A 12,031-nucleotide genomic window follows, 5' to 3' on the forward strand; every position below is an offset into this window, starting at 1 on the left:
TACAATAAAACTACTTGTTTTTCTTGCATCTGCAGTATAATGACTGTTGGGGAGGGCGTGTTGTTAACCGCGGGGAGCGAGTTATCCCCTCGACGTGAACATGTTCAAACATTAAATTATATATTTAGTTTAATCCTTTATCCAAGTGTAAGCTAGCAAAACTGGCGCCTGAAGTATCTTCAGGACTGGGGCAACTCGTGGCAAAGCTGGGCTGACTTCACATCACTTGCCTTAATATCCCATAATGCAAAGCACATCTCCTTGTGGACATGTATAATGCTATGCATTATGGGAAGGGTCACTACCTAGACCGGTTTCGACCTTTATTGAGGTCTCTTCAGTGGGAGCCAGACCCAGAGGTGATACCAAAGTTGAAGTAGTGCAGAAATCATATTTTCCTATACCAGTTGCCAAAAGGTATGGTACGAGTTGCCCCAGTCCTGAAGATACTTCACAAACTTTGTTTGCTTACATTTGGATAAAGGATTAAACCAAATATATAATTTATAGTGAAACCAAGCGAAAAAAAGTTCCAATGTTTAAACATTTTTCGTGTGCGAGATATATGCAAAACTTTTTAATGTCTTTTTTCATAAAGTAAAATCAGGGTTGCGAGTTATACTCGAGGACAAGTTATATTCGAGTAAATACGGTAAGCGTTTCGCCGACAAGTTGATATCCTTCTGCTGCTTCCCCTGATCAGCTAATTTCTACGCCGAGTTACAATGCATAAATATTTTTCTCATTACCGTTTTTTTTTTTTTTTTCAAACCAACATCATTAAAATCAGTTTAATAATAAAATAATCAGTTTTACACTGAATAATATTATTAATTTATATATAAATAAATATTATAAATAAAATAAAAGATTATTTATAAAATTATCAATAATTATTTATAAAATATTATAAATAAATTAAGTTAGATTAATTTTCTATTAATTTTCCCCTACTAAGAACTGCCTGGCACGTCAGCAACTCGATTGGTAAATTTTGCGCACCCGCCATGTCAGCAACCAAATTTGTAAATTTTTGGCACTCGCACATAAAATGGGTCGCCACCCCTGGCCTAGCAAGCTGAGCATCTTTGCTACATAGAGTGTGATGTCTCAAAAAGTGAAGTACGTAATTAATGACTCGAAACCCAGTAAACACACACACAATTAAAATTAATATTTTTACATTTTTAATAATATTTTGGTAAATTATATCCTGGTTATATATTTAAATTATCTCATTAGCTGTTGTTCGATATTGTTCATACAGTTTTGGCAAATATGAAATAAAAAAAACACTGCGATAGTGTTTAATGTTCTGCATATAATATCCATTTATTTCATACGCACGCAATCTGTGATGATGTCAGCTTTACCGAGGCTGCGGTTGTTTTAAATGACCTCACAATAACGAAGTTAGGAGATTTGATATGTTTTACACACACATTTTATCAAATACACATAAGACTGGTTATCTCCTGTTTTGTTGAAAAGCCTGTTTAATATACAGTGAGTTCCTTTCGTACTACTACGGAAACTGACCTAGGACATTTCATCTAGATTTGCAAAAATAAAAATAACTAAATGTCAGAAATTTTGTTGCTTTTCTTAGTCACGCATTTCGCCACTAAAACGTGTAATTAATTTAGATTTCGTTTGAATCATTTCTGTATTTTATTGTTCTTTATTGAGACGGAACAAAAGTTATGCTATATTTTGTACGTTTGCTGGATTTCGCCGAGGAAAGTGTCGCATCTCTGGCTGCCATCGAATTGTGAGTTCTCCATAAATAAGCAACCATCTTTGCTTTATATATTACGGCTTTCTTCCCCCCCTCCCCCCCGCCATCGCGTTCCACCCGGCAAGATTTCCATAAATAAAAGCCAACAACGTTTCGCATGCCGTAAACGTAGTGAGAGACGCAAATTCTCACGCGAGCGAACACATCTCTGCCTAGTCGCGGGCCCAAAATCATTTTGTTTCCGTGATAAAAGCGACGGAGACTCAAGTCGCTAATTTATTTGCCGCGTTCACGCTAAGAACATAAAAATTAGAGCTCATTCCGGCGAGTCACAGTCGAGCTCCTTCTCCGGCACTTGTCGTAAGACGCCGAACGACAACACCAGCGGTTACGAGCGGGATATTACGCAAACGTTTCCACGCCATCTTTAATGTTCGTACATCGTCGCAATATGAATTTAAAATACCGGCCGCGCGTGCTTCATTTCCACCTCATTTTCTACGCTCGAAGCCCGCAACTGGAGTGCGAACGGATACTATTACATCCCTCGTGCGGCGCAATCGCAGGACGTCCGTCTGCTACCCCGGCCGTGCCTTAATCAGCAGAGCTTCGTAAAGCAGCCCGCCCGTAGTCGCACACCCCATCTCACGCCGCTTGCTTCCTCATCCTTCTCAAAGACCTTTCCCGTGTACGCATAATTTGTTTGCTCGTAGAATTTCCGACTTCCCGCTGTTTCGTGGTCACCGCTATGATTTTCAATCCCTCCTTTTTGTGCGTTCTCTTGTTAGCTTTCAATTCTTTCCACGCTTCCTTCATCTTTATTATTTGGTATTTCTGTCTGTCGTGATTCCTTTAATACATCGCTTTGTGAACGTGAATGATATGCAAAAGGATTAATTCGTGTCCCTTTGAATAGTATTTGCTCTTTTCCATCTAATATGCTCATCACACGACAAGACAACTTTAATAAACTGAGTATTAGAATGCTGTAAATATGATTCGGCGTACATCCTTGGGAGATGTCAACAGATCAGGATGCATATGGTGACTAACGGAAACCATAGCGTACAACGAAGAATAAAATATTTCAACTGGCACACCGTGCTTTATTTTATTTTTATCCATCATCCAAGTTTTATATCACAAAACATACTTGGGTTAAAAAATAAAAATAAAAACCATCGCTGTGCCCAAATCACTTCACAGGTGCAGACATGGGCGTCCGCAGAAAATTTTCCGGGGGATGGTAGGGCAAAGCAAATTTTCAATGTTGGGGGGGGGAACAAAGTTTGGAGACAAATAATTGCATCAATAAAATTTTATTTAATTATTTAATTTTTTAGTGTTTTTTTTTTTTACAAGTAAATTCCGGGGGGGGGGGGATTGTCCCGTTTGTCCCCCTCTGCGGACGGCCATGAGTGCAGCGGAAATCAAGGTCTATCTTCACTTCTAACCTTTGTTAGAAGTGAAGTGTCGTAATTTGTTTTCCTTTTAATTTTTTGTCTGTTTAATTGGACTAAGCGGCACATCCTCAGAAATGACGGAAAGAGGAAAAGTGACTTTGAGAAGTCAGAAATTAGGGTTCGATTTACGAGGTTCGCTTTTCAGGAACCAATTAGGCGTAAGAGCAGAATCTACTTGTATTTTGTTCGATAAAATCTTCCTCAGCATCTTTTCTTCTTTCTTAGTATGTTTCACCTTCCATTTTTCTGTTTTAAACTCCTATTTTTGTTATTTAGAATACTTCTGCTTATTGCTTACCTACTTTTCATTTTATTCTTTCATTATTTCCTTCTTTTCTTAGAGTACTCTTGTCTACTACTATTTCGTTTTTTTTTTAATTATTATTCTGTTTGTCTCTGCTTCTTATTTTCTTGCCCCTTCTCGATATATTTTTCATTCTCATTATTCCTCTGATGAACCATATATACATATTTTTTTTTTAATTTTTTTTTTTTTATCATTGCTTGTGGAAGCAATTGATAGCTGCTGTAATGAATGATGGTTTGCGGACATTTTTCTTGAAGACTTGAAATTATAAAAAGAAATATAAAAAGAGTAGCTACCAGAAAAAAACATGTATTTACTGAAATTTCTTCCAGGATAGCATTAGACCCGTTAGCGATATCTCCTATTCGTATCTTTTCGGGATTTTCAATTTTTTTATTTTTCTCTTTTCAAACTATTTCTGTTCATTTTTTAATTCTTTCAGTTTTTTATCGTCTCTTTCTTTTGCAAGACACATCAGCATTTTCTGTTGGAAATATTTCGATTAAATGGCAACAAAGACTTGGAATTTGGAATTAATTCTTGCTTTATCCTTCCAATACCATTCCAATAAAACCCGAATTCAATTTACTTTATTGGATTTATTTGGGTACTTTAAGTTGTAACTTCGGCAATAACTAACACATAATAAATGCACTTTTTTCCTCAGAAAGAAGACATGCAACATTCAAGTTGGTGTCATTACCATAAACTTCTGTGTTGTGCTAATGTTCCCAAAAGCCTTTTAACCTTTATCCATTCATCTACAATCTTGTATCATCACAGAATCGTACGACGTGTTGTTAAAGAAAGGTGACACTTTCACACATGCACGAGCTGTTTTCAATTCCCATTCTACTCTTCTGTTTTGCTTGACAAACTGCTGGAAGTGGCAGGCAGACATCGAGAAGACTTGTTTTCTCGTTATCGCCAATCTTAGGGTTCCACACTTAATTAATTCTAAAGGAAACTATTGGGAATTAATCTGCCTCTTCTATCAAGTGGACAGAATGAAGATTAATGGCGTAGATACGAAGAACTAGTTCTTTATAGCATCCAGTGCGAGGCGTACAAAATTTATTTTGGGTATCCACACGTAAAATCCTCGCAGTCCTTTAGTGATTTCGAAACTTGAATTAAATGCTATTTATATCCTGTAATGCCTTTTCTATTTCACAAAGGGAATAAGCAGCACTCTTTTACTCCTATTTTTTTAACGAGGGAGAAATCAATAAGCAGTTTGTGTGTCATCGCCGAGATTGAGTGCATTCCCCCAGCGTGCTAGATGAGAGTCGATGTTTCTGTTCCTCTATGGTCTACAGGTGCAGTAAGAAATTCGGGTGTTTTGAAGCCCGAATTTCTTCCTAAAGGTAGAAAAAATCCTGTAGGCTGTGCAAATAATCGGATTAAAAAAAAGGTTCAAAGGTTTCTGTAATCGGTAACCAAAAATGAATCTATGAGCTTTTCTTTTATCATTCCAGTTACGAAACTTACCAGAGGGCTACGTATACTCACTCCAATTATATAAATTCAAATATATATGTTATATAAATTGCAATATCCGAGGGAGAAATTGAATAAAAACTGTAAGTGGGAGTTTTAAAACATGAAAATGCTGTTACATATCGTAGCAACACTGAAATGTATTATTTAATATTATAAAAATTCTTTTAAAAACTCTTTCTTCCTGTTAAGTCATTCATGAACCCATAGGGAGTTTTAAACTACAGTTGTGAGAACGTAGTGGAATTCATTTCTGGATGAGCTTTAATATTGTAACTAACCTTTCTGTCTTTCCATTTGTTACAGCTTCGAAACTGTTAATCTCTACAATATGGTTGATGAGAAACGACGCCCAAATAGGTTCACGTATCGAAGGCTCCCTCTAAGCCTTTCTTATATAATTATTGGATAGATTAGCATTTTGCGCTTTGTGTGCCCTGTCCAATTATACTGTTTTGTAATGAAACACGGTTGTCTTAAGTCTTTCTAACACTTACATTAAAATATCGGAATTAACTGAGATGGGAAATGTAATTAAGAAAGTAGTTAATTCAGTGCAATGCCGCTGAGATTTGGGGGTTGGTATGCTGTCACATTTATACACTACACGCGAAAACAGCCATCCAGCTATCTAATCTTCTTGGACACCCATCGGATTAGCTACGTGTTGTTCTTGATGTTGTTATTCCTAACAAACGGGAGGTTCTGGGTCGCTCCAACTTGACACACCTGTGACCACTTGGTAGTTCTTACGGTAGTGGGATAAAGTGACTTCACGTGAGGTTTATCCTTTTTCGTCTTACGATAAAATGCACTCGTCGCTGTATCTGCTTGTAGTTTATTATGTCGAGAGTATACTTTGAATAGTTAAGCAAGTGATTTTGAATTCATGTAATGAGTTCCATCATGAAGGTGATATCGTGCGCTTCCAAAATAATATGAAGAGTACGCTTTTATGCTTGCCCAGGTAGCCATTGCACGATGACATTAATTTTTTTGCCAGTGCATCAATGCCGTATGCATACAGTCCCACCCACACGCACACAGTAGATTTCAAACACAGAATCTTCCGCGTCCATGTTATTCTGGTTGTCTCAGGAGAGGTGAGGACTTATAGAGAGGGAAAGAAAAAAACACCTTACACCAAGAGCCTAATTTCTGTATGTGTCCGATTTTTTTAAATTTATTTATTTACGTTTTAGCTGTGGTGGATTAAATATTCTCAGTACCGCTCTTGGCATTTTTCCCATCACTATCTGGGGGTGGGAACGTGCCACTGAATTTGCTTCACAGTTGGTCCTTGATCAAACAGTTTCTTGTCCATTAAGCGTACAACAAATCCTAAAATTAATTTTGGCATATTTGGATACCATTTTCCATGTTTAGTGCAAAATACAGTTCTTAAAGTAGAGGTATTTTTTGGCAAAAAGAAAGTAAATAAATAAACTGTAAAAATGACAGGTACGGTCTTGAGACATCGGCAATGTACAGGGTGTGGCCCACGATCTAAATAGTCCTCATTTTCTTCATTTCTTGGGATATCAGTCAGTTTTACGAAGTTTGCAATCTCGGAACAGCATTTTTTTTTTTTTTTTTTTTTTTTTTTTTTTTTTTTTTTTGAAGACTGTGCTGCAAAAACTTTTGTCTTCATCATCCATTTCTTTCTGTTTGTCTATTTGAAAAAAAAAAAAAAAAAAGGTAAGACGCAAGCAAGTCATTTATAAAGTACTTAAACTAAGTTATAAGCGAAAATTGACGTGAAACCATAGATGCCCCCGTAATCCGAAATCCTCCAACAGTAATACCACTGTTAATAACTCAAACTCCCTTGGGATATCAGTGAGCTTTAAGAAGTTTCCAATCTCGGAACAGCAGAATTTTTTATTTTTATTTATTTATTTTTTTTTGTTGATGGAGACGGTGCTGCAAAAACTTTTGTCTTCATCATCCATTTCTTTCTGTCTGTGCTTTTGGAGCCTCCCAAATTTGCTAAAGATTAACCATTGTAAAAGAAACCGTTATTTTAATCACTCTGAAATTTATAAACGAATGTGTGTTGGTTTTATTTTTATCTGTCCGTTGGATACATTTTTACCATCGGACCAGCCTGTGTTCAATGTCATATTTACTGCTATACTTTCTCCTTCAGAATTTTAACACCCTTATGTCTTATCGCTGTATCCTGAATTTACTTGCAATTTCTAGGGGTAATGCGATTTACATTTTTTGTGGATCAAAACTTTTGCCACTCAAGTAAGATTTCCAGTCCGATACTCAGTGAGTTCAGAAGAAAGCTATCCGGTTTCTATGACTACCGATATTGTTCTATTATCCTGCGAAATATGCCTTTGATGATAACTCGCTTCGCTGCCATGACAGGTTACCGATAGAAACTGGTATATATCCCAGTTCAGTTTTCATATTTTTCTATACGAGACACAGAACTTTGAAAAGGGCTTTTTTGCAGAAATAAAAACAAAAATTGTGCGTAAAAGATGAGATCCGTAAGTGTAGGTTTTTATTTTACAAATATAGCTTGACAAAGTTCGTTGCTTCCTTAAAAAACGCGCTTAAGTCTCCAGTGAACTTGTGAAACTGCAGGAAAATTTGGAGAGGTTTCTTCCTAAATTATAAGCCTGCTTGAAGTTCTTACAAATGGATTAAATCATGTATAAAGGATTTACTCGAAAGTTTTCAGACTTTTGATATATTACACCTCACAAAAGTACAATTGAAAATATTATTTAACAAAATACAAGCAATTTATATTCTTTGATCTCAATACTAATTAAGAGAAGCAGATTGATTCGTGTACAATACAAGGCTCAATACATCGAGGTGAGACTTTTCAGTTGAAGGTAGTTTAGCCGGTCTCATTAGTTGACGGAAGGGTTTTTACTCTCACGAAAAATGTGAATGCTGCGGAAAATGTTGATGGCTTGTTGGCCAAGTTACTAAGAGCGACGTGACACCACTTCCTCTTTACTGCCAAATTCGGTCGACGGCAGTCTATAGTACTACTTGCGTCCGTGCGGTTAGCCTAGTGGCTATGCGCTTCGCAACCATATGCCTGGGGAAGGAGTGTCCTGGGTTCGATTCCCGTCCCCGACGTGAGGAGCTGAAGGATCTTCCTCAGCCATAGCCAAATTAGCCGGCTTTGGACGTGGACAGCAGGGTTCCCCCCCCCCCCCAGTTTATCTGGGGTTTTACATCCCGCAAGCAGGCAAACCGGCCCCGTGAACACAGACGGATTACAGTCAGGAATACTGACTCAGCCATAGGCCTGATTCGTCAGCTATGCCGGTCCCGAGCCCGGATAAAAGTTGGGGGCAGGGGATTGAGATGGTACCGTACCTTCCCGTAAAAGGGGACTCCCGGCCGTTGTATCATCATAAGAAACTAAGTACTGCTTGCGACCGGATCGACCTCCAGTGCTGGATGCAGTGTCTCTGCATCGATTTAGAGTGACCTTTCAGAAAGGTTAGCCATCGAAAGAGCATTGTCGCCAGACTTTGAACCAGTCATATGAAATCTTCATAGCATTCTGACCTTTCGTAATGCAGATATTTCTGCCATAGTTTGTTTGATCTTGTAAAGAAAAATCTTTTCAAAATATATGAATTTGACCACACACTGTAAACAATAAAAAAGCGATTTCTTGCTCACACAAATTTAATTTGGTTTACAGAATACATACAATCATTTATTATACAGTATAATCCCAAATGTCAAATAATTTTATCTTGTAATTTACAGACCTATTTACAATTCATGTAAACTGACTGGCAAGAAGAAAACGCAATTCCTAGAAAAATATGCTAAGAATACTTCAAAGATGACGTTCTCAAGAATTTACTGTAGAAATATCAAGTTCATTGGCAGCCCTAGCAACTAATTGAATTTTAATAAACAAAATGATGAATTTTCCAAAGTCTTCTAAACTCAGGTTCCCCCCTTGAGATTAGTAAAAGTCATGAACTGTCGAGGAAAGTCTTAGTCGAACTTTTGCATTACGGGGAGACCCTACTAGACGCGCGTCAAGTTTGTTCATTCAAACTCTATATCTCTGAGCTGCAGCACAGCCAGATATGCCGAAAGATTAACTTTTTCCAGTAAATTAGCCGTGTTAATTACACTGTGATGGGTTTGTCAGTTTCTCAAACATCGCATGCAGCTACCAGCGCTTGAAAGGTGTGACGTCATAGTGATTCATTGAGCGAACTGTCCGATTTTTCTTTTGTGAAAAAAAGCCTTTTCTCTCATAGCACTATTGATAGCGTTTGTAAATGCATAGTTTAAGACCGAATTGTTTGTAAAACTGCCAGTTTTAATAATCAAACTGAAATGGCACTTGGTGGAAACGAGTTTATTTTGAGCAGCAGGTGATATTGATTTCGAACAAGAGTTGGTTGGGAAATAGCTTTTTCCAGAGTATACATAAACTAATTTTGACTGCAACTAATTGATATTTCGTCTTTCGTGTTAGGTACTGAAACTCTTGCTTAATTTCTAAATTCGTGTTAACTATTAAAGTTAACACGAATTTAGAAATTTATTTATAACTTGTTTTGAAATTTTTAAAGACCAAACTTTATGCATTGACACAAAATTAGTTATTTATTTTAAACTGGGATATCTTTATGGAAAAGGGGATTAGAAGTTCGATGGTAGACACGATACATCTCTTATCGTGTTATATCAAGAGATAAGAAAAGAGGTGATCAGATCATTAACTTTTACAATGAGGGTTTATCATGTTGTTTATTTTTTAACGGTATATATTACACACACAGAAAAACAAGTAAATAATTAATTTATTAACTTATTGCTGATATTTCGCTGTGTTATAACCAGCATCTTCAGAGCACAAAAACACAGTTTGTCACAATACGCGAGACTATAACAACATGGCGTAATCAACGGACTAGTTAAACAAAATTGTAGCAGCAACACAAAGACTAGAATCCTGATTTTGGTGCCCTCTATCTGAGAAAAAAAGTTGCAGCTATCACATAAGACTAGAGTCCTAAACAGAGAAAAAACCCGGTGCTAGTTTTTTCTTAAGATGACTGTCTCCCAGATTTTAGGCAAATTTATACAGCCATATTTGTTGAGATTTGGAGTGTGTTTCAGGGCTTCTGTTGCCTCTAAGAACAATCTTTCCGACTTGTAAGAGCTTCTGTGCAGTACTTTTGTGTTCTTCCAGTTGATCCTGTGTGCAGGGGTATCCAGAGCATGGTCTGCTAGGCCTGACTTGCCATAGTGATAATGCCGGATGTATCTTTTGTGTTCGCTCAAATATCAGCAATAAGTTAATAAATTAATTATTTACTTATTTTTCTGTGTTGTAATATATACCGTTAAAAAATAAACAACATGTACGACGAACACATAAGTCTATCCACACGTTTGAGGGTTTATCATATTTAGGGGATGTTGTTCTGGATGAATGTAAAGTGCAAATTGAACCTTAATCCATAAATTGAAATGGAGAACTTCATGTTTCTGGCCTAATATCGCTGGTCTTCTTGTGGTTAGCAAAAATCCAAAACGTAACTTACTGTTTGAGAAAGGACAGATTTAAAAGCATGGAACACACACACACACACACACACACACACACACACACACACACACACACAAAGAATGCTAATGCAGCCGAGTATGAAAAATGTTGTGAGACATCCAGGTCTGCAAATGGGGTTCTTCCATTAAGTCGAACGAACTTTGCTAGACACAATTACTTTCAACTGACTCAAGTGTAGAAAAGTGACCACACTGATATCAAGCAGGAGAGGGTCATCTTTCGAAGAAAGTCTTCTAGTTTACAGGTTGTAGACGTTAGTAACAAGGCTAGAGAGAAATTGATTGAAATTTACAAACCTTTAAAAAAATGAATTTGGAACTATAAGAATATTTTTTCCATTTTTCCCAGGAATCGTCCAGGGTACAGAGTTTTTAATTAGCATAGGGTCTCTAATTGTTTTAATGGATCCCACCCACAAAAAGGCTGGAAAAAAAAGTCTACTTAATACAGGTAACCCTCGTATAACGCGGTACTTATACAACGCGGTTTCGATATAACGCGGCCTACAAATTGTAGTAACCCTTTATCTTTTCATATATTTTTCACCGTGCGACTTGAAAATCAAATTTTATCTTCGTCAAATTTGCATCTGCCCGTATCGCGCATGTAGTTATAAGTAGCGAATTTATATTAGGGAATATCCCTAATATAAATTCGCATGTACGTCAACTGCTTACCGTATAAAGTGTTTTATTGTTGAAAATTGTCTTCGTTTTCTGCCAGGAAAGCGCATTAAAAATCATAAGTGTGTTAATCTCAAGGTGAGCTCTTTATTTTCTGGTGAGTTGCATACATAATTAATATGTAATGCATTTTTTATGTAAAAAAAAATATTTTTGTAGTAATGGCCACAAACTGCAACGATAGGGGAAAAACCAACATTGAAAATAAAATTCATTTCTCTTGAAGAAATTTAAAATCATGGATCTGCTGAAAATTGGAGAAAAAGCAGGAGTTTTTGCAGGGACTTTGAATTTAAATGAATCAACAATTAGAACAATCAAACAAAATAAACATAAAATCCAAGATTATATCACAAAGCTCGTTGCTCGTGTACGCGATATTCTAATAGAAAAAAAATGAAGAAATCTTTAATGATTTGGATAGAAGATTGCACTCAAAAGAAAATTCCTTTGGATAGAAATCTTATTAAACAAAAAGTTCTCAGAGTTTATAAACATTCATAGTGCAGACCAGGTTTTCAATTCGGATGAATCCGGGTCATATCGGGGGAAAAAATGCAAAAACGCACCTATATTTCGAAAAATGAAAGATCAGCTCCTGGATTCAAAGTTTCCAAAGATAGAATTACTCTACTGTTTTGTAGAAATGCATCAGGTGATTACATGACAAAACCAGTGTTTATTAACCGATCCTCAAATCCTAGTGCTATGAAAGATTGAAATATGCACTTTATTTCATTTTGCCTAAACATT

This window comes from Typopeltis vanoorti, chromosome 22 (assembly GCF_054136105.1).
Source record: "Typopeltis vanoorti isolate ZY-2024b chromosome 22, IOZ_Tvanoo_1.0, whole genome shotgun sequence".
NCBI lineage: Eukaryota > Metazoa > Arthropoda > Arachnida > Uropygi > Thelyphonidae > Typopeltis > Typopeltis vanoorti.